Source organism: Telmatherina bonti (assembly GCF_933228915.1).
Source record: "Telmatherina bonti genome assembly, chromosome: 19".
Classification (NCBI taxonomy): Eukaryota; Metazoa; Chordata; class Actinopteri; order Atheriniformes; family Telmatherinidae; genus Telmatherina; species Telmatherina bonti.
The window spans coordinates 33,469,211-33,491,587 of NC_136617.1; positions in this window are offsets into that span (position 1 = coordinate 33,469,211).

Here is a 22,377-nt window from a genome sequence, read left to right on the forward strand (position 1 = left end):
AGTAGGTTTACTCTACGCTGACTGACAGAAGTAGGTTTACTCTACGCTGACTGACAGAAGTAGGTTTACTCTACGCTGACTGAACAGAAGTAGGTTTACTCTACGCTGACTGAACAGAAGTAGGTTTACTCTACGCTGACTGAACAGAAGTAGGTTTACTCTACGCTGACTGAACAGAAGTAGGTTTACTCTACGCTGACTGACAGAAGTAGGTTTACTCTTCGCTGACTGAACTGAAGTAAGTTTACTCTACGCTGACTGAACTGAAGTAAGTTTACTCTACGCTGACTGAACAGAGGTAGGTTTACTCTACGCTGACTGAACAGAAGCAGGTTTACTCTACGCTGACTGAACAGAAGTAGGTTTACTCTACGCTGACTGAACAGAGGTAGGTTTACTCTACGCTGACTGAACAGAAGTAGGTTTACTCTACGCTGACTGAACAGAGGTAGGTTTACTCTACGCTGACTGAACAGAGGTAGGTTTACTCTACGCTGACTGACAGAAGTAGGTTTACTCTACGCTGACTGAACAGACGTAGGTTTACTCTACGCTGACTGAACAGAAGTAGGTTTACTCTACGCTGACTGAACAGAAGTAGGTTTCCTCTACGCTGACTGAACAGAAGTAGGTTTACTCTACGCTGACTGAACAGAAGTAGGTTTACTCTACGCTGACTGAACAGAAGTAGGTTTACTCTACGCTGACTGAACAGAAGTAGGTTTACTCTACGCTGACTGAACAGAAGCAGGTTTACTCTACGCTGACTGAACAGAAGCAGGTTTACTCTACGCTGTCTGAACAGAGGTAGGTTTACTCTACGCTGACGGAACAGAAGTAGGTTTACTCTACGCTGACTGAACAGAAGTAGGTTTACTCTACGCTGACTGAACAGAGGTAGGTTTACTCCACGCTGACTGAACAGAGGTAGGTTTACTCTACGCTGACTGAACAGAAGTAGGTTTACTCTACGCTGACGGAACAGAAGTAGGTTTACTCTACGCTGACTGAACAGAGGTAGGTTTACTCTACGCTGACTTACAGAAGTAGGTTTACTCTACGCTGACTGACACAAGTAGGTTTACTCTACGCTGACTGACAGAAGTAGGTTTACTCTACGCTGACTGAACAGAGGTAGGTTTACTCTACGCTGTCTGAACAGAAGCAGGTTTACTCTACGCTGACTGAACAGAGGTAGGTTTACTCTACGCTGACTGAACAGAAGTAGGTTTACTCTACGCTGACTGAACAGAAGTAGGTTTACTCTACGCTGACTTAACAGAAGTAAGTTTACTCTACGCTGACTTAACAGAAGTAGGTTTACTCTAAGCTGACTGAACAGAAGCAGGTTTACTCTACGCTGACTGAACAGGAGTCGGTTTACTCTACGCTGACTTAACAGAAGTCGGTTTACTCTACGCTGACTTAACAGAAGTAGGTTTACTCTACGCTGACTGAACAGAAGTAGGTTTACTCTACGCTGACTTAACAGAAGTCGGTTTACTCTACGCTGACTTAACAGAAGTAGGTTTACTCTAAGCTGACTGAACAGAAGCAGGTTTACTCTACGCTGACTGAACAGGAGTCGGTTTACTCTACGCTGACGGAACAGAAGTCGGTTTACTCTACGCTGACTGAACAGAAGTAGGTTTACTCTACGCTGACTGAACAGAAGTAGGTTTACTCTACGCTGACTGACAGAAGTAGGTTTACTCTACGCTGACTGAACAGAAGTAGGTTTACTCTACGCTGACTGAACAGAAAAAGGTTTACTCTACGCTGACTGACAGAAGTAGGTTTACTCTACGCTGACTGACAGAAGTAGGTTTACTCTACGCTGACTGAACAGAAGTAGGTTTACTCTACGCTGACTGAACAGAAGTAGGTTTACTCTACGCTGACTGAACAGAAGTAGGTTTACTCTACGCTGACTGAACAGAAGTAGGTTTACTCTACGCTGACTGACAGAAGTAGGTTTACTCTACGCTGACTGAACAGAAGCAGGTTTACTCTACGCTGACTGAACAGAAGCAGGTTTACTCTACGCTGACTGAACAGAAGTAGGTTTACTCTACGCTGACTGAACAGAAGTAGGTTTACTCTACGCTGACTGAACAGAAGTAGGTTTACTCTACGCTGACTGAACAGAGGTAGGTTTCCTCTACGCTGACTGAACAGAAGTAGGTTTACTCTACGCTGACTGAACAGAAGTAGGTTTACTCTACGCTGACTGAACAGAGGTAGGTTTCCTCTACGCTGACTGAACAGAAGTAGGTTTCCTCTACGCTGACTGAACAGAAGTAGGTTTACTCTACGCTGACTGAACAGAAGCAGGTTTACTCTACGCTGACTGAACAGAAGTAGGTTTACTCTACGCTGACTGAACAGAAGTAGGTTTACTCTACGCTGACTGAACAGAAGTAGGTTTACTCTACGCTGTCTGAACAGAAGTAGGTTTACTCTACGCTGACTGAACAGAGGTAGGTTTACTCTACGCTGCCTGAACAGAAGTAGGTTTACTCTACGCTGACTGAACAGAAGCAGGTTGACTCTATGCTGACTGACAGAAGTAGGTTCACTCTACGCTGACTGAACAGAAGTAGGTTTACGCTGACTGAACAGAGGTAGGTTTACTCTACGCTGACGGAACAGAAGTAGGTTTACTCTACGCTGACTGAACAGAGGTAGGTTTACTCTACGCTGACTGAACAGAGGTAGGTTTACTCTACGCTGACTGAACAGAAGTAGGTTTACTCTACGCTGACTGAACTGAAGTAAGTTTACTCTACGCTGACTGAACAGAGGTAGGTTTACTCTACGCTGACTGAACAGAAGCAGGTTTACTCTACGCTGACTGAACAGAAGTAGGTTTACTCTACGCTGACTGAACAGCAGTAGGTTAACTCTACGCTGACTGACAGAAGTAGGTTTACTCTACGCTGACTGAACAGAAGTAGGTTTACTCTACGCTGACTGAACAGCAGTAGGTTTACTCTACGCTGACGGAACAGAAGTAGGTTTACTCTACGCTGACTGACAGAAGTAGGTTTACTCTACGCTGACTGAACAGAAGTAGGTTTACTCTACGCTGACTGAACAGAAGTAGGTTTACTCTACGCTGACTGACAGAAGTAGGTTTACTCTACGCTGACTGACAGAAGTAGGTTTACTCTACGCTGACTGAACAGAAGTAGGTTTACTCTACGCTGACTGAACAGAAGTAGGTTTACTCTACGCTGACTGAACAGAAGTAGGTTTACTCTACGCTGACTGAACAGAAGTAGGTTTACTCTACGCTGACTGAACAGAAGTAGGTTTACTCTACGATGACTGACAGAAGTAGGTTTACTCTACGCTGACTGAACAGAAGCAGGTTTACTCTACGCTGACTGAACAGAAGTAGGTTTACTCTACGATGACTGACAGAAGTAGGTTTACTCTACGCTGACTGAACAGAAGTAGGTTTACTCTACGCTGACTGAACAGAAGTAGGTTTACGCTGACTGAACAGAGGTAGGTTTACTCTACGCTGACGGAACAGAAGTAGGTTTACTCTACGCTGACTGAACAGAGGTAGGTTTACTCTACGCTGACTGAACAGAGGTAGGTTTACTCTACGCTGACTGAACAGAAGTAGGTTTACTCTACGCTGACTGAACTGAAGTAAGTTTACTCTACGCTGACTGAACAGAGGTAGGTTTACTCTACGCTGACTGAACAGAAGCAGGTTTACTCTACGCTGACTGAACAGAAGTAGGTTTACTCTACGCTGACTGAACAGCAGTAGGTTTACTCTACGCTGACTGACAGAAGTAGGTTTACTCTACGCTGACTGAACAGAAGTAGGTTTACTCTACGCTGACTGAACAGCAGTAGGTTTACTCTACGCTGACGGAACAGAAGTAGGTTTACTCTACGCTGACTGACAGAAGTAGGTTTACTCTACGCTGACTGAACAGAAGTAGGTTTACTCTACGCTGACTGAACAGAAGTAGGTTTACTCTACGCTGACTGACAGAAGTAGGTTTACTCTACGCTGACTGACAGAAGTAGGTTTACTCTACGCTGACTGAACAGAAGTAGGTTTACTCTACGCTGACTGAACAGAAGTAGGTTTACTCTACGCTGACTGAACAGAAGTAGGTTTACTCTACGCTGACTGAACAGAAGTAGGTTTACTCTACGCTGACTGAACAGAAGTAGGTTTACTCTACGATGACTGACAGAAGTAGGTTTACTCTACGCTGACTGAACAGAAGCAGGTTTACTCTACGCTGACTGAACAGAAGTAGGTTTACTCTACGCTGACTGAACAGAAGCAGGTTTACTCTACGCTGACTGAACAGAAGTAGGTTTACTCTACGCTGACTGAACAGAAGTAGGTTTACTCTACACTGACTGAACAGAGGTAGGTTTCCTCTACGCTGACTGAACAGAAGTAGGTTTACTCTACGCTGACTGAACAGAAGCAGGTTTACTCTACGCTGACTGAACAGAAGCAGGTTTACTCTACGCTGACTGAACAGAAGTAGGTTTACTCTACGCTGACTGAACAGAAGTAGGTTTACTCTACGCTGTCTGAACAGCAGTAGGTTTACTCTACGCTGACTGAACTGAAGTAAGTTTACTCTACGCTGACTGAACAGAGGTAGGTTTACTCTACGCTGTCTGAACAGAAGTAGGTTTACTCTACGCTGACTGAACAGAAGCAGGTTTACTCTACGCTGTCTGAACAGCAGTAGGTTTACTCTACGCTGACTGAACTGAAGTAAGTTTACTCTACGCTGACTGAACAGAGGTAGGTTTACTCTACGCTGACTGAACAGAAGCAGGTTTACTCTACGCTGACTGAACAGAAGTAGGTTTACTCTACGCTGACTGAACAGCAGTAGGTTTACTCTACGCTGACTGACAGAAGTAGGTTTACTCTACGCTGACTGAACAGAAGTAGGTTTACTCTACGCTGACTGAACAGCAGTAGGTTTACTCTACGCTGACGGAACAGAAGTAGGTTTACTCTACGCTGACTGACAGAAGTAGGTTTACTCTACGCTGACTGAACAGAAGTAGGTTTACTCTACGCTGACTGAACAGAAGTAGGTTTACTCTACGCTGACTGACAGAAGTAGGTTTACTCTACGCTGACTGACAGAAGTAGGTTTACTCTACGCTGACTGAACAGAAGTAGGTTTACTCTACGCTGACTGAACAGAAGTAGGTTTACTCTACGCTGACTGAACAGAAGTAGGTTTACTCTACGCTGACTGAACAGAAGTAGGTTTACTCTACGCTGACTGAACAGAATTAGGTTTACTCTACGCTGACGGAACAGAAGTAGGTTTACTCTACGCTGACTGAACAGAAGTAGGTTTACTCTACGCTGACTGAACAGAAGTAGGTTTACTCTACGCTGACTGAACAGAAGCAGGTTTACTCTATGCTGACTAGAAGTAGGTTCACTCTACGCTGACTGAACAGAGGTAGGTTTACTCTACGCTGACTGAACAGAAGTAGGTTTACTCTACGCTGACTGAACAGAATTAGGTTTACTCTACGCTGACGGAACAGAAGTAGGTTTACTCTACGCTGACTGAACAGAAGTAGGTTTACTCTACGCTGACTGAACAGAAGTAGGTTTACTCTACGCTGACTGAACAGAAGTAGGTTTACTCTACGCTGACTGAACAGAAGCAGGTTTACTCTACGCTGACTGAACAGAAGTAGGTTTACTCTACGCTGTCTGAACAGAAGTAGGTTTCCTCTACGCTGACTGAACAGAAGTAGGTTTACTCTACGCTGACTGAACAGAGGTAGGTTTACTCTACGCTGACTGAACAGAAGCAGGTTTACTCTACGCTGACTGAACAGAAGTAGGTTTACTCTACGCTGACTGAACAGAAGTAGGTTTACTCTACGCTGACGGAACAGAAGTAGGTTTACTCTACGCTGACGGAACAGAAGTAGGTTTACTCTACGCTGACTGAACAGAGATAGGTTTACTCTACGCTGACTGAACAGAAGTAGGTTTACTCTACGCTGACTGAACAGAAGTAGGTTTACTCTACGCTGACTGAACAGAAGTAGGTTTACTCTACGCTGACTGAACAGAAGTAGGTTTACTCTACGCTGACTGAACAGAGGTAGGTTTACTCTACGCTGACTGAACAGAGGTAGGTTTACTCTACGCTGACGGAACAGAAGTAGGTTTACTCTACGCTGACGGAACAGAAGTAGGTTTACTCTACGCTGACTGAACAGAAGTAGGTTTACTCTACGCTGACTGACAGAAGTAGGTTTACTCTACGCTGACTGACAGAAGTAGGTTTACTCTACGCTGACTGAACAGAAGTAGGTTTACTCTACGCTGACTGACAGAAGTAGGTTTACTCTACGCTGACTGAACAGAAGTAGGTTTACTCTACGCTGACTGAACAGAAGTAGGTTTACTCTACGCTGACTGAACAGAAGTAGGTTTACTCTACGCTGACTGAACAGAAGTAGGTTTACTCTACGCTGACTGACAGAAGTAGGTTTACTCTTCGCTGACTGAACTGAAGTAAGTTTACTCTACGCTGACTGAACTGAAGTAAGTTTACTCTACGCTGACTGAACAGAGGTAGGTTTACTCTACGCTGACTGAACAGAAGCAGGTTTACTCTACACTGACTGAACAGAAGTAGGTTTACTCTACGCTGACTGAACAGAGGTAGGTTTACTCTACGCTGACTGAACAGAAGTAGGTTTACTCTACGCTGACTGAACAGAGGTAGGTTTACTCTACGCTGACTGAACAGAGGTAGGTTTACTCTACGCTGACTGACAGAAGTAGGTTTACTCTACGCTGACTGAACAGACGTAGGTTTACTCTACGCTGACTGAACAGAAGTAGGTTTACTCTACGCTGACTGAACAGAAGTAGGTTTACTCTACGCTGACTGAACAGAAGTAGGTTTACTCTACGCTGACTGAACAGAAGTAGGTTTACTCTACGCTGACTGAACAGAAGTAGGTTTACTCTACGCTGACTGAACAGAAGTAGGTTTACTCTACGCTGACTGAACAGAAGTAGGTTTACTCTACGCTGACTGAACAGAAGCAGGTTTACTCTACGCTGACTGAACAGAAGCAGGTTTACTCTACGCTGTCTGAACAGAGGTAGGTTTACTCTACGCTGACGGAACAGAAGTAGGTTTACTCTACGCTGACTGAACAGAAGTAGGTTTACTCTACGCTGACTGAACAGAGGTAGGTTTACTCCACGCTGACTGAACAGAGGTAGGTTTACTCTACGCTGACTGAACAGAAGTAGGTTTACTCTACGCTGACGGAACAGAAGTAGGTTTACTCTACGCTGACTGAACAGAGGTAGGTTTACTCTACGCTGACTTACAGAAGTAGGTTTACTCTACGCTGACTGACACAAGTAGGTTTACTCTACGCTGACTGACAGAAGTAGGTTTACTCTACGCTGACTGAACAGAGGTAGGTTTACTCTACGCTGTCTGAACAGAAGCAGGTTTACTCTACGCTGACTGAACAGAGGTAGGTTTACTCTACGCTGACTGAACAGAAGTAGGTTTACTCTACGCTGACTGAACAGAAGTAGGTTTACTCTACGCTGACTTAACAGAAGTAAGTTTACTCTACGCTGACTTAACAGAAGTAGGTTTACTCTAAGCTGACTGAACAGAAGCAGGTTTACTCTACGCTGACTGAACAGGAGTCGGTTTACTCTACGCTGACGGAACAGAAGTAGGTTTACTCTACGCTGACTGAACAGAAGTAGGTTTACTCTACGCTGTCTGAACAGAAGTAGGTTTACTCTACGCTGTCTGAACAGAAGTAGGTTTACTCTACGCTGACTGACAGAAGTAGGTTTACTCTACGCTGACTGAACAGAAGTAGGTTTACTCTACGCTGACTGAACAGAAAAAGGTTTACTCTACGCTGACTGACAGAAGTAGGTTTACTCTACGCTGACTGACAGAAGTAGGTTTACTCTACGCTGACTGAACAGAAGTAGGTTTACTCTACGCTGACTGAACAGAAGTAGGTTTACTCTACGCTGACTGAACAGAAGTAGGTTTACTCTACGCTGACTGAACAGAAGTAGGTTTACTCTACGCTGACTGACAGAAGTAGGTTTACTCTACGCTGACTGAACAGAAGCAGGTTTACTCTACGCTGACTGAACAGAAGCAGGTTTACTCTACGCTGACTGAACAGAAGCAGGTTTACTCTACGCTGACTGAACAGAAGTAGGTTTACTCTACGCTGACTGAACAGAAGTAGGTTTACTCTACGCTGACTGAACAGAGGTAGGTTTCCTCTACGCTGACTGAACAGAAGTAGGTTTACTCTACGCTGACTGAACAGAAGTAGGTTTACTCTACGCTGACTGAACAGAGGTAGGTTTCCTCTACGCTGACTGAACAGAAGTAGGTTTACTCTACGCTGACTGAACAGAAGTAGGTTTACTCTACGCTGACTGAACAGAAGCAGGTTTACTCTACGCTGACTGAACAGAAGTAGGTTTACTCTACGCTGACTGAACAGAAGTAGGTTTACTCTACGCTGACTGAACAGAAGTAGGTTTACTCTACGCTGTCTGAACAGAAGTAGGTTTACTCTACGCTGACTGAACAGAGGTAGGTTTACTCTACGCTGCCTGAACAGAAGTAGGTTTACTCTACGCTGACTGAACAGAAGCAGGTTTACTCTATGCTGACTGACAGAAGTAGGTTTACTCTACGCTGACTGAACAGAAGTAGGTTTACGCTGACTGAACAGAGGTAGGTTTACTCTACGCTGACGGAACAGAAGTAGGTTTACTCTACGCTGACTGAACAGAGGTAGGTTTACTCTACGCTGACTGAACAGAGGTAGGTTTACTCTACGCTGACTGAACAGAAGTAGGTTTACTCTACGCTGACTGAACTGAAGTAAGTTTACTCTACGCTGACTGAACAGAGGTAGGTTTACTCTACGCTGACTGAACAGAAGCAGGTTTACTCTACGCTGACTGAACAGAAGTAGGTTTACTCTACGCTGACTGAACAGCAGTAGGTTTACTCTACGCTGACTGACAGAAGTAGGTTTACTCTACGCTGACTGAACAGAAGTAGGTTTACTCTACGCTGACTGAACAGCAGTAGGTTTACTCTACGCTGACGGAACAGAAGTAGGTTTACTCTACGCTGACTGACAGAAGTAGGTTTACTCTACGCTGACTGAACAGAAGTAGGTTTACTCTACGCTGACTGAACAGAAGTAGGTTTACTCTACGCTGACTGACAGAAGTAGGTTTACTCTACGCTGACTGACAGAAGTAGGTTTACTCTACGCTGACTGAACAGAAGTAGGTTTACTCTACGCTGACTGAACAGAAGTAGGTTTACTCTACGCTGACTGAACAGAAGTAGGTTTACTCTACGCTGACTGAACAGAAGTAGGTTTACTCTACGCTGACTGAACAGAAGTAGGTTTACTCTACGATGACTGACAGAAGTAGGTTTACTCTACGCTGACTGAACAGAAGCAGGTTTACTCTACGCTGACTGAACAGAAGTAGGTTTACTCTACGCTGACTGAACAGAAGCAGGTTTACTCTACGCTGACTGAACAGAAGTAGGTTTACTCTACGCTGACTGAACAGAAGTAGGTTTACTCTACACTGACTGAACAGAGGTAGGTTTCCTCTACGCTGACTGAACAGAAGTAGGTTTACTCTACGCTGACTGAACAGAAGCAGGTTTACTCTACGCTGACTGAACAGAAGCAGGTTTACTCTACGCTGACTGAACAGAAGTAGGTTTACTCTACGCTGACTGAACAGAAGTAGGTTTACTCTACGCTGTCTGAACAGCAGTAGGTTTACTCTACGCTGACTGAACTGAAGTAAGTTTACTCTACGCTGACTGAACAGAGGTAGGTTTACTCTACGCTGTCTGAACAGAAGTAGGTTTACTCTACGCTGACTGAACAGAAGCAGGTTTACTCTACGCTGTCTTAACAGCAGTAGGTTTACTCTACGCTGACTGAACTGAAGTAAGTTTACTCTACGCTGACTGAACAGAGGTAGGTTTACTCTACGCTGACTGAACAGAAGCAGGTTTACTCTACGCTGACTGAACAGAAGTAGGTTTACTCTACGCTGACTGAACAGCAGTAGGTTTACTCTACGCTGACTGACAGAAGTAGGTTTACTCTACGCTGACTGAACAGAAGTAGGTTTACTCTACGCTGACTGAACAGCAGTAGGTTTACTCTACGCTGACGGAACAGCAGTAGGTTTACTCTACGCTGACTGACAGAAGTAGGTTTACTCTACGCTGACTGAACAGAAGTAGGTTTACTCTACGCTGACTGAACAGAAGTAGGTTTACTCTACGCTGACTGACAGAAGTAGGTTTACTCTACGCTGACTGACAGAAGTAGGTTTACTCTACGCTGACTGAACAGAAGTAGGTTTACTCTACGCTGACTGAACAGAAGTAGGTTTACTCTACGCTGACTGAACAGAAGTAGGTTTACTCTACGCTGACTGAACAGAAGTAGGTTTACTCTACGCTGACTGAACAGAAGTAGGTTTACTCTACGATGACTGACATAAGTAGGTTTACTCTACGCTGACTGAACAGAAGCAGGTTTACTCTACGCTGACTGAACAGAAGTAGGTTTACTCTACGCTGACTGAACAGAAGCAGGTTTACTCTACGCTGACTGAACAGAAGTAGGTTTACTCTACGCTGACTGAACAGAAGTAGGTTTACTCTACGCTGACTGAACAGAGGTAGGTTTCCTCTACGCTGACTGAACAGAAGTAGGTTTACTCTACGCTGACTGAACAGAAGTAGGTTTACTCTACGCTGACTGAACAGAAGCAGGTTTACTCTACGCTGACTGAACAGAAGCAGGTTTACTCTACGCTGACTGAACAGAAGTAGGTTTACTCTACGCTGACTGAACAGAAGTAGGTTTACTCTACGCTGTCTGAACAGAAGTAGGTTTACTCTACGCTGACTGAACAGAGGTAGGTTTACTCTACGCTGCCTGAACAGAAGTAGGTTTACTCTACGCTGCCTGAACAGAAGTAGGTTTACTCTACGCTGACTGAACAGAAGCAGGTTTACTCTATGCTGACTGACAGAAGTAGGTTTACTCTACGCTGACGGAACAGAAGTAGGTTTACTCTAAGCTGACTGAACAGAAGTAGGTTTACTCTACGCTGACTGAACAGAAGTAGGTTTACTCTACGCTGACTGAACAGAAGTAGGTTTACTCTACGCTGACTGAACAGAAGTAGGTTTACTCTTCGCTGACTGAACAGAAGTAGGTTTACTCTTCGCTGACTTAACAGAAGTAGGTTTACTCTTCGCTGACTGAACAGAAGTAGGTTTACTCTACGCTGACTGAACAGAGGTAGGTTTACTCTACGCTGACGGAACAGAAGTAGGTTTACTCTACGCTGACTGAACAGAGGTAGGTTTACTCTACTCTGACTGAACAGAGGTAGGTTTACTCTACGCTGACTGAACAGACGTAGGTTTACTCTACGCTGACTGAACAGACGTAGGTTTACTCTACGCTGACTGAACAGACGTAGGTTTACTCTACGCTGACTGAACAGAAGTAGGTTTACTCTACGCTGACTGAACAGAAGTAGGTTTACTCTACGCTGACTGAACAGAAGTAGGTTTACTCTACGCTGACTGAACAGAAGTAGGTTTACTCTACGCTGACTGAACAGAAGCAGGTTTACTCTACGCTGTCTGAACAGAGGTAGGTTTACTCCACGCTGACTGAACAGAGGTAGGTTTACTCTACGCTGACTGAACAGAAGTAGGTTTACTCTACGCTGACGGAACAGAAGTAGGTTTACTCTACGCTGACTGAACAGAAGTAGGTTTACTCTACGCTGACTGAATGAAGTAGGTTTACTCTACGCTGACTGACAGAAGTAGGTTCACTCTACGCTGACTTACAGAAGTAGGTTTACTCTACACTGACTGACAGAAGTAGGTTTACTCTACGCTGACTGAACAGAGGTAGGTTTACTCTATGCTGACTGAACTGAAGTAAGTTCACTCTAAGCTGACTGAACAGAGGTAGGTTTACTGTAAGCTGACTGAACAGAAGCAGGTTTACTCTACGCTGACTGAACAGAAGTAGGTTTACTCTACGCTGACTGAACAGAAGTAGGTTCACTCTACGCTGACTGAACAGAGGTAGGTTTACTCTACGCTGACTGAACAGCAGTAGGTTTACTCTACGCTGACTGAACAGAGGTAGGTTTACTCTAAGCTGTCTGAACAGAAGCAGGTTTACTCTACGCTGACTGAACAGAGGTAGGTTTACTCTACGCTGACTGAACAGAAGTAGGTTTACTCTACGCTGACTGAACAGAAGTAGGTTTACTCTACGCTGACTGAACAGAAGTAGGTTTACTCTACGCTGACTGAACAGAAGTAGGTTTACTCTACGCTGACTTAACAGAAGTAGGTTTACTCTACGCTGACTGAACAGAAGCAGGTTTACTCTACGCTGACTGAACAGGAGTCGGTTTACTCTACGCTGACGGAACAGAAGTAGGTTTACTCTACGCTGACTGAACAGAAGTAGGTTTACGCTACGCTGACTGAACAGAAGTAGGTTTACTCTACGCTGACTGACAGAAGTAGGTTTACTCTACGCTGACTGAACAGAAGCAGGGTTACTCTACACTGACTGAACAGAAGTAGGTTTACTCTACGCTGACTGAACAGAAGCAGGTTTACTCTACGCTGACTGAACAGAAGTAGGTTTACTCTACGCTGACTGAACAGAAGTAGGTTTACTCTACGCTGACTGACAGAAGTAGGTTTACTCTACGCTGACTGAACAGAAGCAGGTTTACTCTACGCTGACTGACAGAAGTAGGTTTACTCTACGCTGACGGAACAGAAGTAGGTTTACTCTACGCTGACGGAACAGAAGTAGGTTTACTCTACGCTGACTGAACAGAAGTAGGTTTACTCCACGCTGACTGAACAGAAGTAGGTTTACTCTACGCTGACTGACAGAAGTAGGTTTACTCTACGCTGACTGAGCAGAAGTAGGTTTACTCTACGCTGACTGAACAGAAGTAGGTTTACTCTACGCTGACTGAACAGAAGTAAGTTTACTCTACGCTGACTGACAGAAGTAGGTTTACTGTACGCTGACTGAACAGAGGTAGGTTTACTCTACGCTGACTGAACAGAAGTAGGTTTACTCTACGCTGGCTGACAGAAGTAGGTTTACTCTACGCTGACGGAACAGAAATAGGTTTACTCTACGCTGACTGAACAGAAGTAGGTTTACTCTACGCTGACTGAACAGAGGTAGGTTTACTCTACGCTGACTGAACAGAGGTAGGTTTACTCTACGCTGACTGAACAGAAGCAGGTTTACTCTACACTGACTGAACAGAAGCAGGTTTACTCTACACTGACTGACAGAAGTAGGTTTACTCTACGCTGACTGAACAGAAGTAGGTTTACTCTACGCTGACTGAACAGAAGCAGGTTTACTCTACACTGACTGACAGAAGTAGGTTTACTCTACGCTGACTGAACAGAGGTAGGTTTACTGTACGCTGACTGAACAGAAGTAGGTTTACTCTACGCTGACTGAACAGAGGTATGTTTACTCTACGCTGACTGAACAGAGGTATGTTTACTCTACGCTGACTGAACAGAAGTAGGTTTACTCTACGCTGACTGAACAGAAGTAGGTTTACTCTACGCTGACTGAACAGAGGTAGGTTTACTCTACGCTGACTGAACAGAAGTAGGTTTACTCTACGCTGACTGAACAGAAGTAGGTTTACTCTACGCTGACTGAACAGAAGTAGGTTTACTCTACGCTGACTGAACAGAGGTAGGTTTACTCTACGCTGACTGAACAGAAGTAGGTTTACTCTACGCTGACTGAACAGAGGTAGGTTTACTCTACGCTGACTGAACAGAAGTAGGTTTACTCTACGCTGACTGAACAGAAGTAGGTTTACTCTACGCTGACTGAACAGAAGTAGGTTTACTCTACGCTGACTGAACAGAAGTAGGTTTACTCTACGCTGACTGAACAGAGGTAGGTTTACTCTACGCTGACTGAACAGAAGTAGGTTTACTCTACGCTGACTGAACAGAAGTAGGTTTACTCTACGCTGTCTGAACAGCAGTAGGTTTACTCTACGCTGACTGAACAGAGGTAGGTTTACTCTACGCTGACTGAACAGAAGTAGGTTTACTCTACGCTGTCTGAACAGCAGTAGGTTTACTCTACGCTGACTGAACTGAAGTAAGTTTACTCTACGCTGACTGAACAGAGGTAGGTTTACTCTACGCTGTCTGAACAGAAGTAGGTTTACTCTACGCTGACTGAACAGAAGCAGGTTTACTCTACGCTGTCTGAACAGCAGTAGGTTTACTCTACGCTGACTGAACTGAAGTAAGTTTACTCTACGCTGACTGAACAGAAGCAGGTTTACTCTACGCTGACTGAACAGAAGTAGGTTTACTCTACGCTGACTGAACAGCAGTAGGTTTACTCTACGCTGACTGACAGAAGTAGGTTTACTCTACGCTGACTGAACAGAAGTAGGTTTACTCTACGCTGACTGAACAGCAGTAGGTTTACTCTACGCTGACTGAACAGCAGTAGGTTTACTCTACGCTGACTGAACAGAGGTAGGTTTACTCTACGCTGACTGAACAGCAGTAGGTTTACTCTATGCTGACTAGAAGTAGGTTTACTCTACGCTGACTGAACAGAGGTAGGTTTACTCTACGCTGACTGAATAGAGGTAGGTTTACTCTACGCTGACTGAACAGAAGTAGGTTTACTCTACGCTGACGGAACAGAAGTAGGTTTACTCTACGCTGACTGAACAGAAGTAGGTTTACTCTACGCTGACTGAACAGAAGTAGGTTTACTCTACGCTGACTGAACTGAAGTAGGTTTACTCTACGCTGACTGAACAGAAGCAGGTTTACTCTACGCTGACTGAACAGAAGTAGGTTTACTCTACGCTGTCTGAACAGAAGTAGGTTTCCTCTACGCTGACTGAACAGAAGTAGGTTTACTCTACGCTGACTGAACAGAGGTAGGTTTACTCTACGCTGCCTGAACAGAAGTAGGTTTACTCTACGCTGACTGAACAGAAGCAGGTTTACTCTACGCTGACTGAACAGAAGTAGGTTTACTCTACGCTGACGGAACAGAAGTAGGTTTACTCTACGCTGACTGAACAGAAGTAGGTTTACTCTACGCTGACTGAACAGAAGTAGGTTTACTCTACGCTGACTGAACAGAGGTAGGTTTACTCTACGCTGACTGAACAGAGGTAGGTTTACTCTACGCTGACGGAACAGAAGTAGGTTTACTCTACGCTGACTGAACAGAAGTAGGTTTACTCTACGCTGACTGACAGAAGTAGGTTTACTCTACGCTGACTGACAGAAGTAGGTTTACTCTACGCTGACTGAACAGAAGTAGGTTTACTCTACGCTGACTGAACAGCAGTAGGTTTACTCTACGCTGACTGAACTGAAGTAAGTTTACTCTACGCTGACTGAACAGAGGTAGGTTTACTCTACGCTGACTGAACAGAAGCAGGTTTACTCTACGCTGACTGAACAGAAGTAGGTTTACTCTACGCTGACTGAACAGCAGTAGGTTTACTCTACGCTGACTGACAGAAGTAGGTTTACTCTACGCTGACTGAACAGAAGTAGGTTTACTCTACGCTGACTGAACAGAAGTAGGTTTACTCTACGCTGACTGAACAGAAGTAGGTTTACTCTACGCTGACTGACAGAAGTAGGTTTACTCTATGCTGACTGAACTGAAGTAGGTTTACTCTACGCTGACTGACAGAAGTAGGTTTACTCTACGCTGACTGAACAGAAGCAGGTTTACTCTACGCTGACTGAACAGAAGTAGGTTTACTCTAAGCTGACTGAACAGAAGCAGGTTTACTCTACGCTGACTGAACAGAAGTAGGTTTACTCTACGCTGACTGAACAGAAGTAGGTTCACTCTACGCTGACTGAACAGAGGTAGGTTTACTCTACGCTGACTGAACAGCAGTAGGTTTACTCTACGCTGACTGAACAGAGGTAGGTTTACTCTAAGCTGTCTGAACAGAAGCAGGTTTACTCTACGCTGACTGAACAGAGGTAGGTTTACTCTACGCTGACTGAACAGAAGTAGGTTTACTCTACGCTGTCTGAACAGCAGTAGGTTTACTCTACGCTGACTGAACTGAAGTAAGTTTACTCTACGCTGACTGAACAGAGGTAGGTTTACTCTACGCTGTCTGAACAGAAGTAGGTTTACTCTACGCTGACTGAACAGAAGCAGGTTTACTCTACGCTGTCTGAACAGCAGTAGGTTTACTCTACGCTGACTGAACTGAAGTAAGTTTACTCTACGCTGACTGAACAGAAGCAGGTTTACTCTACGCTGACTGAACAGAAGTAGGTTTACTCTACGCTGACTGAACAGCAGTAGGTTTACTCTACGCTGACTGACAGAAGTAGGTTTACTCTACGCTGACTGAACAGAAGTAGGTTTACTCTACGCTGACTGAACAGCAGTAGGTTTACTCTACGCTGACTGAACAGCAGTAGGTTTACTCTACGCTGACTGAACAGAGGTAGGTTTACTCTACGCTGACTGAACAGCAGTAGGTTTACTCTATGCTGACTAGAAGTAGGTTTACTCTACGCTGACTGAACAGAGGTAGGTTTACTCTACGCTGACTGAATAGAGGTAGGTTTACTCTACGCTGACTGAACAGAAGTAGGTTTACTCTACGCTGACGGAACAGAAGTAGGTTTACTCTACGCTGACTGAACAGAAGTAGGTTTACTCTACGCTGACTGAACAGAAGTAGGTTTACTCTACGCTGACTGAACTGAAGTAGGTTTACTCTACGCTGACTGAACAGAAGCAGGTTTACTCTACGCTGACTGAACAGAAGTAGGTTTACTCTACGCTGTCTGAACAGAAGTAGGTTTCCTCTACGCTGACTGAACAGAAGTAGGTTTCCTCTACGCTGACTGAACAGAGGTAGGTTTACTCTACGCTGCCTGAACAGAAGTAGGTTTACTCTACGCTGACTGAACAGAAGCAGGTTTACTCTACGCTGACTGAACAGAGGTAGGTTTACTCTACGCTGACTGAACAGAGGTAGGTTTACTCTACGCTGACGGAACAGAAGTAGGTTTACTCTACGCTGACTGAACAGAAGTAGGTTTACTCTACGCTGACTGACAGAAGTAGGTTTACTCTACGCTGACTGACAGAAGTAGGTTTACTCTACGCTGACTGAACAGAAGTAGGTTTACTCTACGCTGACTGAACAGCAGTAGGTTTACTCTACGCTGACTGAACTGAAGTAAGTTTACTCTACGCTGACTGAACAGAGGTAGGTTTACTCTACGCTGACTGAACAGAAGCAGGTTTACTCTACGCTGACTGAACAGAAGTAGGTTTACTCTACGCTGACTGAACAGCAGTAGGTTTACTCTACGCTGACTGACAGAAGTAGGTTTACTCTACGCTGACTGAACAGAAGTAGGTTTACTCTACGCTGACTGAACAGAAGTAGGTTTACTCTACGCTGACTGAACAGAAGTAGGTTTACTCTACGCTGACTGAACAGAAGTAGGTTTACTCTACGCTGACTGACAGAAGTAGGTTTACTCTATGCTGACTGAACTGAAGTAGGTTTACTCTACGCTGACTGACAGAAGTAGGTTTACTCTACGCTGACTGAACAGAAGCAGGTTTACTCTACGCTGACTGAACAGAAGTAGGTTTACTCTAAGCTGACTGAACAGAAGCAGGTTTACTCTACGCTGACTGAACAGAAGTAGGTTTACTCTACGCTGACTGAACAGAAGTAGGTTCACTCTACGCTGACTGAACAGAGGTAGGTTTACTCTACGCTGACTGAACAGCAGTAGGTTTACTCTACGCTGACTGAACAGAGGTAGGTTTACTCTAAGCTGTCTGAACAGAAGCAGGTTTACTCTACGCTGACTGAACAGAGGTAGGTTTACTCTACGCTGACTGAACAGAAGTAGATTTACTCTACGCTGACTGAACAGAAGTAGGTTTACTCTACGCTGACTTAACAGAAGTAGGTTTACTCTACGCTGACTGAACAGAAGCAGGTTTACTCTACGCTGACTGAACAGGAGTCGGTTTACTCTACGCTGACTGAACAGAAGTAGGTTTACTCTACGCTGACTGAACAGAAGTAGGTTTACTCTACGCTGTCTGAACAGAAGTAGGTTTACTCTACGCTGACGGAACAGAAGTAGGTTTACTCTACGCTGACTGAACAGAAGTAGGTTTACTCTACGCTGACTGAACAGAAGTAGGTTCACTCTACGCTGACTGAACAGAGGTAGGTTTACTCTACGCTGACTTAACAGAAGTAGGTTTACTCTACGCTGACTGAACAGAAGCAGGTTTACTCTACGCTGACTGAACAGGAGTCGGTTTACTCTACGCTGACTGAACAGAAGTAGGTTTACTCTACGCTGACTGAACAGAAGTAGGTTTACTCTACGCTGACTGAACAGAAGCAGGTTTACTCTACGCTGTCTGAACAGAAGTAGGTTTACTCTACGCTGACGGAACAGAAGTAGGTTTACTCTACGCTGACTGAACAGAAGTAGGTTTACTCTACGCTGACTGAACAGAAGTAGGTTCACTCTACGCTGACTGAACAGAAGTAGGTTTACTCTACGCTGACTGACAGAAGTAGGTTTACTCTACGCTGACTGAACAGAAGTAGGTTTACTCTACGCTGACTGAACAGAAGTAGGTTTACTCTACGCTGACTGACAGAAGTAGGTTTACTCTACGCTGACTGACAGAAGTAGGTTTACTCTACGCTGACTGAACAGAAGTAGGTTTACTCTACGCTGACTGAACAGAAGTAGGTTTACTCTACGCTGACTGAACAGAAGTAGGTTTACTCTACGCTGACTGACAGAAGTAGGTTTACTCTACGCTGACTGAACAGAAGTAGGTTTACTCTACGCTGACTGAACAGAAGTAGGTTTACTCTACGCTGACTGAACAGAAGCAGGTTTACTCTACGCTGACTGAACAGAAGTAAGTTTACTCTACGCTGACTGAACAGAGGTAGGTTTACTCTACGCTGACTGAACAGAAGTAGGTTTACTCTACGCTGACTGAACAGAAGTAGGTTTACTCTACGCTGACTGACAGAGGTAGGTTTACTCTACGCTGACGGAACAGAAGCAGGTTTACTCTACGCTGACTGAACAGAAGCAGGTTTACTCTACGCTGACGGAACAGAAGCAGGTTTACTCTACACTGACTGACAGAAGTAGGTTTACTCTACGCTGACTGAACAGAAGCAGGTTTACTCTACACTGACTGACAGAAGTAGGTTTACTCTACGCTGACTGAACAGAGGTAGGTTTACTCTACGCTGACTGAACAGAAGTAGGTTTACTCTACGCTGACTGAACAGAGGTATGTTTACTCTACGCTGACTGAACAGAAGTAGGTTTACTCTACGCTGAATGAACAGAGGTAGGTTTACTCTACGCTGACTGAACAGAAGTAGGTTTACTCTACGCTGACTGAACAGAGGTAGGTTTACTCTACGCTGACTGAACAGAAGTAGGTTTACTCTACGCTGACCGAACAGAAGTAGGTTTACTCTACGCTGACTGAACAGAGGTAGGTTTACTCTACGCTGACTGAACAGAGGTAGGTTTACTCTACGCTGACTGAACAGAGGTAGGTTTACTCTACGCTGACTGAACAGAGGTAGGTTTACTCTACGCTGACTGAACAGAGGTAGGTTTACTCTACGCTGACTGAACAGAGGTAGGTTTACTCTACGCTGACTGAACAGAGGTAGGTTTACTCTACGCTGACTGAACAGAGGTGGGTTTGCTCGGCGTATACCCTGGACTACACCCCTGCCTTTTGGCTGAGTGAACTGAATCGTTCTCATAATCCATTAAAATATGTGCTCAGAGTTTTATCAGACTGAAAACCAGTTTATTCATTAGAGATAACAGCAGTAGATGTAGATGGTCCTGGTACCGCACCCCCCCCCCCCCCCCCCCCAAACAGAAAACCAACACACAGTCCAGAGGAGCTGAATAAATGTTTTTATTTTAATTCCATTTTCTGCAACCAGATACAGAAATCTGTAGAAAGACTGAAAAACTGGAGTCCTGCGAGTGAACAGTCCAAGACCTGATGTTGTTCTCAGGTCCAGCAGTCTGCCTGCAGGACATCCGAGACAAAGAGACACCAATCCTTCCCCTCTGCAGGGAACACAAGTCAAACATCCTGCTGTCATCCTGTGCAGGTGATTCTTTTCACCGCTCAGCTTTGCTCACAGTCATCAGAAGGAAACATGAATGGATACGTGAGACAATGAAGTGTCTTAACATGTTGCTGCAGCTGGAAGCAGCCAAACTGGCCTGGAGGTGAAGGTATCCCCTTTACATCCAAACAAAGCCGAGTTTCATCACTGACTAATGCCTCTGTTGTTCAGGAGTTCCTGTTAGCAGTGTCTGACATGCCTGCAGCTTTGTGCTGCGACCACAGCATCCTACACTACTCTGATTACTTCACACGGTGAGAGAAAAATACAGAGAAGGAGATTCAACTGTCTAACAGCAAAAAACAGAAAAAGAAATGTCTGGAAATCCCATTAAACTCAGATACATGTTCCCTACAGGTTAACTGTAAATTCACATTACAACAAATATTTATTTACATCATGAAGCATCTTAAACATCTGCAATCACCGTCCAATTTGTCAGCTCCACTGTTCAACTTCCTGGTAAATCAGCCAATCACGCGGCAGCAACTTGGTCCGAGGAGGAGAAAATATCCAGCAGCAGCAGTTTGTCTGGACCAGAAGGTCTGGTTGGTGTCGGAGGAGACTGGTCAGACTGGTTGGAGGGGATGGAAAGACAACAGGAAGTCCAGTAAGAACTGGTTTCAACCAGAACATCATGTCTGAACCCGTCCAGCCTGGAAGCAGATGGTCTCCAGCAGCAGAAGACCACAGCGGGTTCCCTCCTGTCAGTAAGAACAGGAAACTGAGGCTACAATTCACACAGACTCACCAGAACTGGACAATAGAAGATGGAGAAACGTTGCTGGTCTGATGAGTCTCCAGTTCAGCTCCACATTCACATGGTAGGATCAGAATCTGCTGGAAACATCATGACAACATGGATCCATCCTGCCGTCAGGATCAACGCTTCAGGCTGCTGCTGGTGGAATGGTGGGGGGAGGTTTTCTGGTCCCACTTTGGTCCCCTTAGTACCAACATGACCTGGTTTAAACTGTTACAGTCGGTCATCAGGGACGTTTTTCTCCTTTCAGGTCATTTTTCCTTCAGGTTTCAGCCTCCATTCTGGTTGTATTTTCCTTTTAAGATGATTTTTTTGTAGCAAAAAAAAAAAGGCGTTTTTCTTGAAGGACTCTTAAATTCTGATCTATATTTTCATTAAGATCAACAGGACGTATGTTTAACCCTTTCAGGTCATCAGAGAAGTCATAAAAAGCACTGATTTATTTTCTTTTCCCACTTTTTTCATATCTCACCATGAAAATTAACCTTATTCATATCAACTCTCCCAAATAAGTTATTATTCAAACTATTTTAACCATTTAAATGTCAACATGATGAACATAATGTGACTGTTTTATTAATGGGGAAAATGGTCATTTTTTGTATAGAATAGATTCTAAAGTTAATGGGGTTGTATTTAAAGATCTAAATCTGTCAGATAAATGTATTTTATTGAAAATAACTTTTTTTTTCTTTTCCTTTCCTTAATATTGAACATTATGTAAATTAATGGGCATGAAAGGAATCAAATTGATGGAATTATTGCAAACTTGGTAGTTTTCATTAGGAATTATTCATTCATACATTTATTATCCGAACCGCTTCGTCTGATGAAGGGTTGCGGGAAGCTGGAGCCTATCCCAGCAGTCTTTGGGTGAAAGGCGGGGTACACCCTGGACAGCTCACCAGTCCATCGCAGACATTAGGAATTAATTGGACTGAAATATTTGAGGGGAAAAAGGCTGAAAGATGAATGCGTTGTGAGCAGCTTTTGTCTTGTTTGGCCTATAATGACCTGAAAGTTTAGTAAATTAAATCCTCCTGCATGGTTAAACCTCCACAGAGGTTAGCGGAGTGGTGCTGCTGAACATGTCCAGCACAGTGAAGCATCTTCATGCTTGTGCATGTTTCAGATCAAACATGGAAGACAGAACCGGATGAAACCTGGACTACATCATGAGGAAACGGTGAACACCGACTCA